The sequence below is a fragment of the Pterocles gutturalis genome, unplaced genomic scaffold (assembly GCF_000699245.1).
Source record: "Pterocles gutturalis isolate BGI_N339 unplaced genomic scaffold, ASM69924v1 scaffold29778, whole genome shotgun sequence".
Taxonomy (NCBI): domain Eukaryota; kingdom Metazoa; phylum Chordata; class Aves; order Pterocliformes; family Pteroclidae; genus Pterocles; species Pterocles gutturalis.
Window position 1 is genome coordinate 12,968 of NW_010126587.1, and position 12,967 is coordinate 25,934.

Consider the following 12,967-nt stretch of genomic DNA (forward strand, 5'->3'; position numbering starts at 1 on the left):
TTCTCAGCCATGGCAAAAAAAGCCCGGGAATAATATGTCAGTTGGCTATTTAGTTGTTTTATGATTTAGTTGGCTCAGTTGACTCAAATCAAGTTTTACGATGCAACTGGCTCTTCAGTTGGTTTATGATACTTTTCCTGTCAAGTTGCATCTCTTTCAGCAGGGTGACAAATCTGAACTTGTGGGACTCCTGTCCTCTGGTCTCATCAGAAGGACACAGTGAGATATTTTGAGTCTGGCAGCACCACTGGCTGTTTTGGCTGGTGTGCAGGATGAGATGGGATTTGCCGTCACCAGCTCCATGCATGTGTTGTAGCAGCAAACATTCAGTTGTCTCTATGGGCTGTATCTGCTGACAGTACACTTGTGGTGCTGTCCAAAAAAGAGGAGGGATACTAGTGGTGACGCATAACATAATGCTCAAATTTATACAATTGCTGTGTTTCAGTAACTGAAGGAATATTGGGTTTTACAGCATGATCCCTGATCAGCTGTGAAATTCTGTTGCAGCTTTATGAAGTACTGAAACTTTCTAGCAATCGTTTTGCTTGTATGCCACAACTTTTTACACTTTTTCACAACTTCTTAAATAACCCATCTTCCAAAAATTATGTATTTGCTATGACCACTTCTTCATAAAAAGCCTGCTACATTCTTTTGTTTGAAGACAAGTCGTTTAACAAGCAGGCATTCTGTGTTGGTCTTGGCCAGGTAAAAATGCCCATTAGAACTGAAATAACTCCAGCTCAAGTATTTTGACAGAACTTGTATAATCTGCTCCTCTCTTTTTTAATGTGAAAAAAAAAAAGCCTGTCTTTTTCTAGCAGGTTTTTTTGAAGAACAGCCACAACAGCATGTCACAGGACAAACTTGGTGAAGGCTACACAAGGATAGAACCTGGCTCGGTGATACTGAGTTTATTTGAAACTGCACACAGTCATCCGGGCTGTTTGGGTTTGCAGCTTTGGGCTACCACACCTGTGTTAGTTGCCTGGTGAGCACATCTTTTACATTCCACACGTTGTCTGCCTCTCAATCCACACACAGATGCATGCATGTATATTCACACCACAGTGAGCAAACATCATCAAACAGAACTGATATACTGTGCGACAAAACACAGTAGAAATGTCGAGGAAAAGGCTACATAGAAAAGACTTGTAGACAGCTGTGTTCATCTACGCATGTCTAAGTGAAAGCAGGCAACTTTGTCTCAACACTGAAAGATTTTGTTGATTAAAAGAAGATAACCAATATGCAGAAAATACATGTTGTATGCATTAAATGAATGTGTTATATATGTGTTTGGTATTCCATAGCATATGTTAGTTAAAATTCAATATGTGGTTATGTGAAATTGTTTGCTATATTTGGTTAATTCTTCCCATTCTTTCATACCTTAGTGTTTGCTGATAGGGATTCAAGGCTGTGACATCTGTTCTTGACTTACAGTCTGGGGCTTTTAGGAGTTACAAATGTTCATTTGGAAAAGCTACATGGAAAAATGTATCACATGTAATATAAACATTGTACAGCGTCCACGCTGTGTCAGCTTTGTTAACTAGACACTGACACTAGACTTATTACAAGATGAGACTTGAAAATCAACCAAAACAAAAAATATAGTCCTTCTCTCCGAGCACTTAGAGGTCCTTGTGCACCTCCATTCATCCTCATAAAAGAACACTTAAAGGGACTACGTACTTATGGAATTTTGGTTTAATGATTTTTTTTCCAGAGAAAACTTTGTTTCAAACAATGAAAAATGTGGTGGAAGATGTTCCTTCTGTTTTCCATTTCTTCTTAGACAATTTTTTCTTCTTTAATGAACTATTTACTGGAGATGCCACTTTTTATAGCAGACATTTTGACAATTTCAAATACAAATTTTCACAAAATCATCTTGATTTTTCTGCAATGGAAACTAGTTGAAATATACTGTGAACATTTTCCTCCAGTGGTTTCAAATGGTCTATCTAAACACAGGCTTATTACTCCCTACTGACAGTATCTGATACCATAGCTAAGGTTATATCTTTCAGGCTGATAGCGATTGTTCTGTGAGTTAGCAGCAGAGTATTATTGCTGTTGATACAATGCATTAATAATTTTTTGGGTTGCTATATTGCTTTTATGATCATCTCTAAGAACTACCTTCAGGATTTAGTTCATTTTTATCAGAGAGGCAAAGCTAAGCAATCCCTGTCTTATGTTTCTATTTGGAAAAGAAAAAACAGCAGAAAACATTTTACATAGAAGAAAACAAAACTGGGTGAAGAATCTACAGAAGCAAGGTTTACCTTAGGTGAGCTAGTCCCCCTTGCGTCCCTTTACAAGCAGCAGAAAGAAGCTCCTTCTGACAGTAATTCAGATGTTCTACATCTCTCTTGACCCCAGAGGAAGCCTATAGGGAGATTAATTTTCCTAGGGTAAAGGTAGGCCTGTGGAAATGACTTTTGATTTTCTCTGTGAGAAACAAGTTCTGTTTTGTACCAGACTGCAGTATTCAGCACGGGTAAAATGCAAGATACAGACCTGTAGTGTTTAGCATCATCAGACAGTGCTTGTCTAATTCATTGCAGGAAGGGGAAAACACATATCCTATTGTCTTTCCTATTGTCTTTTTTTTTTTTTTTTTTTTAAGAGGGAAAGTACTTGAACCCATTCTTGCCACTTAACTTGATGCAACCCTAGATATAGAAAGTGATTTTGTATTTTGCATACTGAATATATAATCCCATTCTCATTTCTCACTGTCAAAGATATCTGGTGATCTCATGTGGAAAGTTCAGAGTGCTGTGTCACGGTCAGCATATTTGGTTTCTTTGGAACTAGGCAACCCCAGCTTAGTCTATTCCAAATAACAACATTTCTTATTAATAGGGTTCTTTTTAGAGTATTGATAGTACTTGGCAGGTATGCAGAACTGCGTGTGCTAGATGATGGCCTAGTTAATTGGGGAATTTTATTCTCCTTTATTTCATGAGCTGACTTGCAAATTCTTTCTCTTTTTATCACAGAAGCTTTTTGCAAGCACCAGAAACCAAACTGGGGAGGAACCTGGTCTTTTTATTCTCAGGTCTGGTAACAATCTCATGTGTTGCGAAGATCGCACAGCTGTCCTGTTTGAAAACATCTGTTAGCGCACTTTATTTAAAACACCTAGTCTGAAGACAAGACCACAAGACCCAATCCAAAGTTCTTTGAAGCTTCTATGAGGATAAAAAAAGGTCTTGAGAGAAGAAGAGAAAGAAAAGGAACAGCCCTGGGTGAATCTGACAGAAACTTAGATGATATACAGATAAGATCTTTGGGGTTTTTAAAAATTATTCTTCTTTTCTGAACTTTCAAGCATGCGCATTCAAGTGACATTGTTAAAAGGCTGCTTATTGAAAACCCAGTTAGGATTCCATAACTTTTAAGGACCTCACATGCCCAGACTTAATTTTACTTTTGCAAAGATATGGAGAAAAGGAAGATCAATAGCTTTGAAATTTAATTTTGAGTACATTTAAGTAGATGACAGTTAGATTTTCCTATAGCCATACAGGTTTGGGGCAAATTTTACAAAGCCAACATAACACAAAAGCATTACCTGCTCTTAAAGTGCAAAACAATGCATGAGAATAACCACCAGGTGTGTGTCTAAACTGTTAAGTATGGAGTTAAAGAGGAATTTGTGTGTAAAGCTTTTTTCTTGGCCATGAAAGTCAAAGGATTGACGTGTACCCAAGTATCTTTCTTGAACATACATAGAGCCTTTTCCACGTCAGTTCCAGAGGCTGCTGGAAGAGTAGTGTAAGGACCAGGGACGCTGTTGGGCTAGTGATTCCAAACTGTTAGCTGAAATCAGCTGAAATTTCATCTAAATTTCAGAGCTTTTGCACACAGTGTGGGAGACTGGGCAGTGCTTAAAGAACCGAGAGCAAGATATATAAGGTCTGTGAAACAGCAAGAGCTGAGAATAGATTATCTGATCGTGGATCACTGTATTTTTGCCACCTTGGTGATTTAGCACCGTGCCCTCCTCCTCCTCTCAGCTTACCAGCATTCGCCAATAGCCAAAAGAAATTATATCAGTTTGGTGCATGAAAATCTTGGAAGGACTTGGATGAGATTCCTCTGACGGCAGAAGGAGGCTTTGGAAATCTGCTGTCATCCCATCAGCCCACAGAAACGCTCCAAAATGCCATATTCTGGGGGAGAGAATGGAAAGTATCAAAAGCACCAAATGTGGCAGCTGGAAATGATTTAAAAAAACACACAAGATGGGTAGGCCAGTAATGCTATGCGGGGTAAGAGAGGCAGCTGGGAGATTTAAAAGGGAAGGCCTGAGAGCAGCTGAAAGATGCCAGCAGTCTGTTACCGAGAGCATCTGAGAGCTCAGTGGCTGCATGTGATGAGAAAACGTGCCAAAATGATAAGAAAAACAGCTGGAGAAAAACAAAATTTCAAAGCCTCTGAAGCAGGGATGGATATGCAAATTCTGCTAACACTATTGAATGAGTAAATGAATGGCTTTTTTCCCCTCTCTGCTTTCATAAGTTCCTCTTGTTTTCACAAACGACCCCTTTCTGCAGAATCTGCAAGAGGCCTTTTCTGCTGCCTCCCCCTCCTTGTGATCTTTTGGCTGTCTCCTCCACAGAAGATAGGTATCTCTGAACAGTGCTGTTCACTTGTTAATAGTCTCTTAAGGCAGTATTTTAACTGTTTATTTTTCTGTTTCTTGACTTCATCAAGACTTTCCCTGCCTACCATTCTGAACGTGAAAACCCCTCGGTGGAATACCATTCTCTGTGAAGAAAATGCGCTGGTAGCAGTTGATTTAAATAGTTCCAAATCACATTCAGGGTAAGACCTATTAGATTTAGAAGGCTTTTTGTTCCAGAGGGCTAGCTGGAGGAGTTGGCAGTCTCTAGAACTTGGCAGAGTCTAAAACAAGCTTGTAATAAGAATGTGGTGACTTTGGCAAGTAAACTATAGGAATTCACAATGGGGCAGATTTTCAAGGCTTTATGCATTACAACTGCACCTGTATTTTTGCGTGTATTTTTTTATACATACAGCTTATAGTTTGCTTGCATCTGATCACATATTTGAATCTAGTCTGGGTGCTTGCATCAGTGATGTAGAGACATGTGCCAGTATCTGTATACAGTAGCCTTCTCTTTACCTTTGAAATTGTGGTTCTTCTGTTTTTCAGCTGTGAAAGCAGGAGACCATATTTGTGCACTTTTTTTTTGCATAGATTGTAAGGAACAAAGAGCTTATGTGCAAAGAAGAGTACAGGAGAAGATCTTAATAGATTCTGTCCCATCAAAAACTGAAATACAGTGGCACGAAAAGAGGAAATATGCTGTCTAGCTTCTCTGAAGCTGTTTGCTAATGACCTTCGATGAACTAGAAAATGTTAGAGAGCATAGTCTCAGCTTGAAGCCCGAGAGGAGAAAAAATAGTAGGCACAGAGAAGGATGAAAAGAAAGTGAAAAAGAGAATGGAGACAGTCAATAATTATTTTTCAACAACAGCAAAACCCTAATCAGGCAGCAAAGTTTTGATACCTTTCATGCTGCCTGACCTATGCCAACAGGCATGTCCAGGCCAACAGGAGAAAGAGCATCAGCATCAGCAGTTTTGGAGGGCATGAAAGTCGACTCGCAGAATAATAAAATAATAGACCAAAGTGAAAGATGCAGATGAAAATATATCAAATTGAGCATTTTAAGAAAGACATCTGACTGATCCCCACTTATTATTAGTGAAATATAACTCATTACATAGCATATACTAAGGATGTTAAATAAAGAAAATAATAGGGTCAGGTCACAATATTTGCAGTCCAATCTGATAAAATACCAAATGAGACAGAGGGAGTTAGAACAGTTGCCAGGGAAAGTTATGCATGTCTGGCATAGGGAAAAATACTTGGACTGAGTGAGAAGAAATGTTCATGGTGCAAATTAGTTGTTTTTAAATAAGGCATTTAAATTAACTTTTCAGACACCTGAAAGCCTTTGACTGTGTATTTTATAAGAAGATCTTTTGTTTTGGAAGCCCTTAACATTATATTCCTCTAACAGGAACAATTAACCAAAAGCATAAACTTACAAGGAATTTTACATGTAAGATCTGTTGTTGCACTTTTATGCCTAGGCAAATTTCTCTCTTGGAATAAGAAATTTCGGCTTTCCTTACTCATTTTCTCCATGATTATCAGCAGATGAGGCAATTTATTATTCTACATTCTGGTGTAAATACAGACAGCCTCTGTTTTTAAAAGAAATGAGTTTATGAGAAAAGAGTGCAGGTGCACTTATCTGAAAAGAAGTCAGATATTGGATTTGAGAAATAATGGGGGAGGCACTCTCCAACTATTTTTCAATGCATTGCCTTTGATAGTTGAAATAGCTCTGCCTTCTACATGTCCTGCTTTCCAGCCTGTAGGTAAAGAAGGTCTTGGTCAGTGGCTTTGCACCACGTTGTGGCTTAGGAGAAAGCTGTCCAGGTTCATGTAGCCGTAGCCCTTGAGAAAGAAGGAGGATTTCATTTTCAGAAGGAAGAATAGTTTGGTCAGTTGTATTTTTAATTAAAATGAGGCAGTGGTGGACAGACTGAATTTGCAGGACCTCCTACAGCAGGAGCATGAACCTGTAAATCCAGACAAGCTGCTATGAAATCTGCAAACTAGGGATGCACCTAGGTGGCTCCATTTAAATCGAGTGCAATACTTCAGTTTTGTAGTTGGCGTGGTTCTCCCATGCTGCTCTTTGAGTGATCTTACTCCATATTGTTTCTCAAAAAATCCCAAGGTGGGGTGCTTTCTACAACTTCTCAAAGCATGAGAACGGCATGAGAGATTTAACCACGGATAATCTTTTTCAAATTCTGGGGAATAAGCTGAGCATCACTTTAATTTTTCTTTTCCCCCTCTTGTCCTCTACACTAAGTCCTTATCAGAAGAGCAGCCAAAGCTCATCACAAACATGAACATGTACCTACCCTTTTCTTCTTTCTAGCACATCACATTGAACAGCAGAATTATTCTTTCACTAAACACACACAGATGTTGGAGTGTGTTCCCATACTACAAACTTCAGAGCAAGTCAATGCCCGGTAGAGCAGAGTGCTGTTTGGAGGGATTACATGCTGCTTGCTCAGCTCAAAAACAAGACCTTCATGAGTTGTTCTCTGGGGTAGCCAAATGGTATTGCAAACACAGGTAATCCTCTAAACACCAGAATCTGTGAACAGTGCAGTAAAATAGTTCTTTTCTTGAGATCATTGCTGATTTAGGAATTAAAAGTCAGTATTATTAAATCTTTTACCTGTAAGACTGACAGAACCTGAGACTTTGCAGGTAATCCTGCCTAGATTTAATAACATCCAACCGAGAAACAATTTTTTTTTCATGCTGGCATATTAATGAGTTTGTCCTCAGGAGTCACCAAATGGGCAATAACTACATTTGTTCTCAGTCAGTTAAGACCTGGAAGATCTGCTCTTAGTTTTTAAACTCCATTGTGCCATCCTCATAAGCACATTAAATACCACAGTAAATGTCAAGAATCCATGGAAATCTTTTGATGTTTCCAAGTAATAGTACTTTCACCACCACCGAGCAGACTGTACTTTTGACCCCTTTCGAGCAAACCTCTGGCCTCCAGCAATTCTCTCAGGATATTGTCATGCAGATCTTCTGTTTCCAGTCTGGGCCCTGGCTCCAGTCCCTGGGTATCAAGCTCATCTTGATTGCACCCAAAGTTTGCTATTCTGTTCTCTCTGCAGCAACGGCTGTGGCAGTTAGCAACCAAGCTGTCCTGCTGATACAGTGCAGCTACATTTCAAATAAACCATATCTTAAATGCAATAGAAGACAGAGTAGAGGAGGCGCCTGCTTCTCCCTAATACTGCCATTCCCTGAGTTTAGGAAAGCCAGATTCCTTGAGGCTCCTCCATATGCTGTTTGTATCTCTGCCAGCCTGTATGCTTAGAGAACTGCTGGCAAGCACCACTGCCATTGTTGGGATCAGAGCAAGGCACTCCATACGGTTTGCATTATATTGAAGACAAGATACAAGATCCTTGAAGCCAGCTTCATTCTTTTGAAGTTCCAGTGGGCACCAAGACTTTCTTCCTCAGCAAGACCCTACAGTGCTGCTTTGTTTGCCCTTTGCGTAGCCTTTATTTAACTAAACGAATGCATTTGCACAAGAAAGCCTTTCAATTTCAATGTTCACCCAGCTGAGCTACTGCGCCCATGTCAGGGGCAGCTCCCTTCTGACACAAGCCCTCTGAAGGCTGATGGACACGCTGCTGTTTTCACACTCAGCCCCGGCTCTCAGAGCTTTACGTAAGATTCTGATTTCTTTTGGCAAGATTCCAGGTGTTGTTAGAGTAGACAGGAAAATTGCTGTTCTTGATAAGGTCAGAGGAAAACCCGTTTCAAGATACAGTAGTGTACGTGGAACTGGTGACATTTACAGAAGAATAGAGCCTGGAGATCTTTGTACACTCTCTTTTGTGAAAAACAGTATAAATTCTGGTGGCACTCAGGTTAGTGGAGATGCACTTTGCAGAAAATTAGAAAAGAGCTTACTTGATAAAGTGGTTCACTAATGGAAAAAAAAAGCCAATATTGATGAAAATCAGGAAAGAATAATGCTTAAACTTACATACTGTGATACCCAAGACTTGATTTATGAAGACCACGTTTTCCTTAAATGGTGCTCATAACACATATTCATGCTGAGGAATGCGCACTACCCCATAACTATGTATTGAAAAAGTCTGTGGACATTCCTTATTGCACTAATACGCTACTTGCCCTCATCCACAGCCAGGAAGAGAGCCTACTGGACAGAGAGAACAGGACACTTTTAAGATCCTTCATTGCTAAGGTGATAAAGAAATTACATTATAATTGAGACTGACCATCACTTAAAAAAGCTTTGGACATACTTGAAAAAAAGCTTGTGCTTCAATTTGGCTATGCTTGTGTTGTTCCTCTTGCCCATGGCTCTGTCTTCATTCAGAAATATTGCTAGTGAACAAATTAGATTAATTCCAGTGGCTTGAACAAATGGCCAGGGAATCCCAACTTTTGGCAACAGTATGGCATCTGCAGCCTTGAGCAAGTAACCAGTCCTCCCTTTGAAGCAGTTGGAAAATATCCTGCTGCATTTCTGTTGAAAACCATTCAATTGTAGTGGTTCATGTCAGGAAAAAATCAGAATGTTCTACTCTGGTATTTAAATCTCTACAGAGATTTAAAAAAATATATTATGTTTTTAAAATAGTTATTTTAAATTATCAAAGCACAAAATATTTTTTAATTTTTTCTGAACTTTTTCTGGGAGAGAACTTTGTTTACTGCAGTATTTTAGGCTTTAGCTTATTTTTGTCATCACTACAAATCCAGACCAAAAAAAACCAACCCTAAAAGTTTTTCACAGAGTGGCAAAATCCCTTATCTGCAGTGCTGGATAAAAATACATCCTGTTCTTCAAGTGTGTGGTGAAGATTGATTCATGTCCGTTGCAAGTGCAGTGACAAAGCTCTTTTAACAGCTGAATGACAGGTGGTGGGTTCACTGAGCTTTGCTTACAATCTGCCTCTGTCAGTTTTGGTATTTTGACATCTTTTTGCCCTGGTTCACATAGAATTGGTGAATTCAGAACAAGGATAGGAAGAGCTCTTTTGTAAAGATTTTTCCAGATTTCGTAAAGTTCAGATATTTTTGAGGTGGAAGACTGTGGGGTTTTCTTAATGTAACTGAAACATTTACTCACTCTTGAGAAGCAGAGAGCACATCACCCACAGTAGCCACATCTAGACAGGGGACAAGAAGCAGCAGGCACACCTATGAAGTCTGATCTGAAGATTAACACAAGGGTACTGAGTTTAAGAGTATATCAGAGACCTCTCACCAATTGTTTCAGATATCCGTATCTTTTGACTTTCAGGTGCTTGGTGATGAAACAGGCTTTTGTGGGTTCCTCCTTAATCCCAGGCTGCTTATGTCAAAAATAATGATGGTGTAAGGTAGGCCAAATTCATGACTTATCTCAGCAAACCTGGCCCATGGAACTGGAAAATGTTCCAGAGCTAATTTTCTCTGCGTTGAGAAATGCTGATAATTGGTCTGTGCGCACATCTGCATGTTTGAACATAATCATAGTTGTATTTTTTCCCCTTAATCTTTGACACTAGCTTTTTTTCTTACAATTTTAGACTGGGCTTTGGAGGAGAAAAAGAATCAGTAAATAAACCCCCAAAGCCCAATGATCGGTCATAGTAAGCCTTTGTAAATTCACATGTAACCATGCTATTTTCAAAGTCCTTAAAAATCTTTAGTTGCTGCTACTGCAAGGTGTTTTCTTGGTTTTGCTAAATGTAGTATATAACAATATAATGAATCTGTTCCTTGGGATCCTTAAGCCCGATAATATGGTGGCATGAATGCAGCAAACTAGCTTAGAAGAGCATTTCCACATTGTTTTCAGGGATATACAAAGAACAGCTAGATGTAAACTTCTAGCACGCATCTTGAAATATACTCTTGCTAATCAATAGGCTGTAATATGTATTCCTTGTGGTAATATTAAGCGTAGCGTAAGGCTGAGTGGTTTTCCTTTTCTTGCATTATCCCGTTCTTCCTACTGTATCCCATTCACAGCATTGTATGTTTTGGTGATAGTTACAAGGCCAAATTCCATCATAATCCTCAGTTTTTACTTGCTCATAATTTTTTCTTTAAAAAAAAAATAAATCGTATGGGCCTGAGCTTTTTCAGCTAGACTTTGCCCAGAGCTAGTTTGAGGAAGCAACCTAATGGTTTGAAGTTCAAGCACACAGGAAAACACAACCCAAAAGTTATATACTTTGCAGTCTGAGTGCACTGTTTACATGTTTATTTATCTCCAAAACCTGGAAAATAAATTGAAATTGAACTGAAGACAATTCAACTTATATGTGCGAGCTCTTTAAAACTGAAACATAGGTTCAGAATAGAATGCTTTTTCTCATCAAGTTTTGAGCATAACTAGGGGGAATTACTCAGTTTGAAATATCTCAGCATCTGATGAACAAGACTAAGAAGTACTTTGAATGCTTGGATCATTAATTTAATCCCAATATAGTCCTTTCACTTGTTTGAAAAATGCCAAGTTTTGCTCACTAGTTAATAGGAACATGCAAATTTTAGGAAAAGCTAAAATTCTAGCAGGCAGCTCATCAATGCCTTTCAAGGCATTACACCATTTTTAATCTACACATTCCTTAGCAATGGTGTTCCTAGTTTCAACTTCTCCCTCCTCCCCTCCCTCTGCAAGGAAGTCAGCACTGGTAACTTTTGAAGGTTTTGGAAACACAACTGGAAATTGTTGTGCGTGCAATTTCTTGCTGTTTACATATATGACATCTCTCAAGTAAAATGATAATATTTCTGCTGAGTATTCATGTATTTCAGAATTAAGTGCTTCTGTTTCTCTGTTATTTTATTTTGGTCGTGGAAATACGAACTATTTGTGTTTCAAATGTGTGTGAGGTGATACTGAGGTTTATTTTATGTACAAAGGTCTTTTCAGCTACTCCTTTAACAAAAATAAGAGTGTTCATGTTGTATGCCCAAAGCTAGGTTTGCTAGTGGAACTTCCACATTTACATTTTTTGCTGAGGTTATTTAATCTGTCAAGTTACAGACCCAACACACAATTGACCTTTATAAACTGAATCATAAACTTTTATTCTGTTCCTCCTGTGGCTTACCACAACACAGTTCCCCTACAGGGCAGTAAGCATTCCCCTTTACGCCCCACCCTGAGGTGTCTGTCACCTCCACACAGAGGAAGGGGAAAGTCCCAGGACATTGGCAGGGGTGTTTATATGTAGGACAAAAATGCCTTCTTCATCCTATATCGAATAATAGGTTAGTGTGCCATACAATTTCCTGAGCCATCTGTATCCTCCATCTTCCACTCAGAGGAACCTCTGTTTTTCATTTCTACTTGATACCATGTCCTGTAGGCAAACCCTCTCTGGGGCAGGGAAATGGGAGAAGAGAGTAGAAAATGGCATTCATTAAGTGTTTCCTACCCACCTCCCCGCTGGGTGTTTATATGCTTCTTAGCAGAAAGAACACTACAGTGCACTCTGCAAGGTCGCAGATCTTAAGGTCAGATTGCAAAAGGCAGTTCGGCAACACTTCTCAGCAAACAGGCTATAAGCGGTCGTTAAGAACAGAACATGACAGCATAAACCCAGGATGTCAGCGAGCGAACCACTTCTGGACAACTGAGTCCCATCACCCTCCGTGGTGAAATGAAGTCTGATCCCAAGACCAGGAAAAGTCTTTTCTATCACTTCAGTATCACTTCTGCCCTCTTTTCCAGATGAAAAAGATCACTTTTGTGGGTGAAAGAGCAGCTCAAATTCTGCAGTCAAGCCTGTGCTTCTGCTGAAGCCACTAGAAGAGTGACAGCTGCAGTAATAAATTTCAATATGAATATTATCTTAACACCCCCCCCCCTCCCGCCATTCCCCAGAGAATTGGCCAAGACTATAATGCATTTCACACTGGCTTCTTTCAGGCATCACGCAGCAACTGCTTTTGGTCATTAGTGGCTTGGACTGATACTGAATTGTTGCGTATTCCTGAACATTACAAATCCATCATCAACCGGATCTTAGCAGCTACTTCAGTGCTTCCCCTTTCAAGTACTATATGAAAAAGGTGCCCTGGCCTTTAGGCTTTTCATAACAACACTTTGTACTTACAGGAAGGGTTCAAGAAGAGTAGAAACTGCCAGGTGTGCAAGGGGATTGATTCAGGGACCTCTTGAGGAATCTCAGTCCACAGAAGTCCATGGGACCAGATGGGCTACACCCAAGGGTACTGAGAGAGCTGGCTGTTGTCATTGTGAGGCTGCTCACTATCATTTTTGAAAGGTTGTAGAGATTGGGGAGGTCT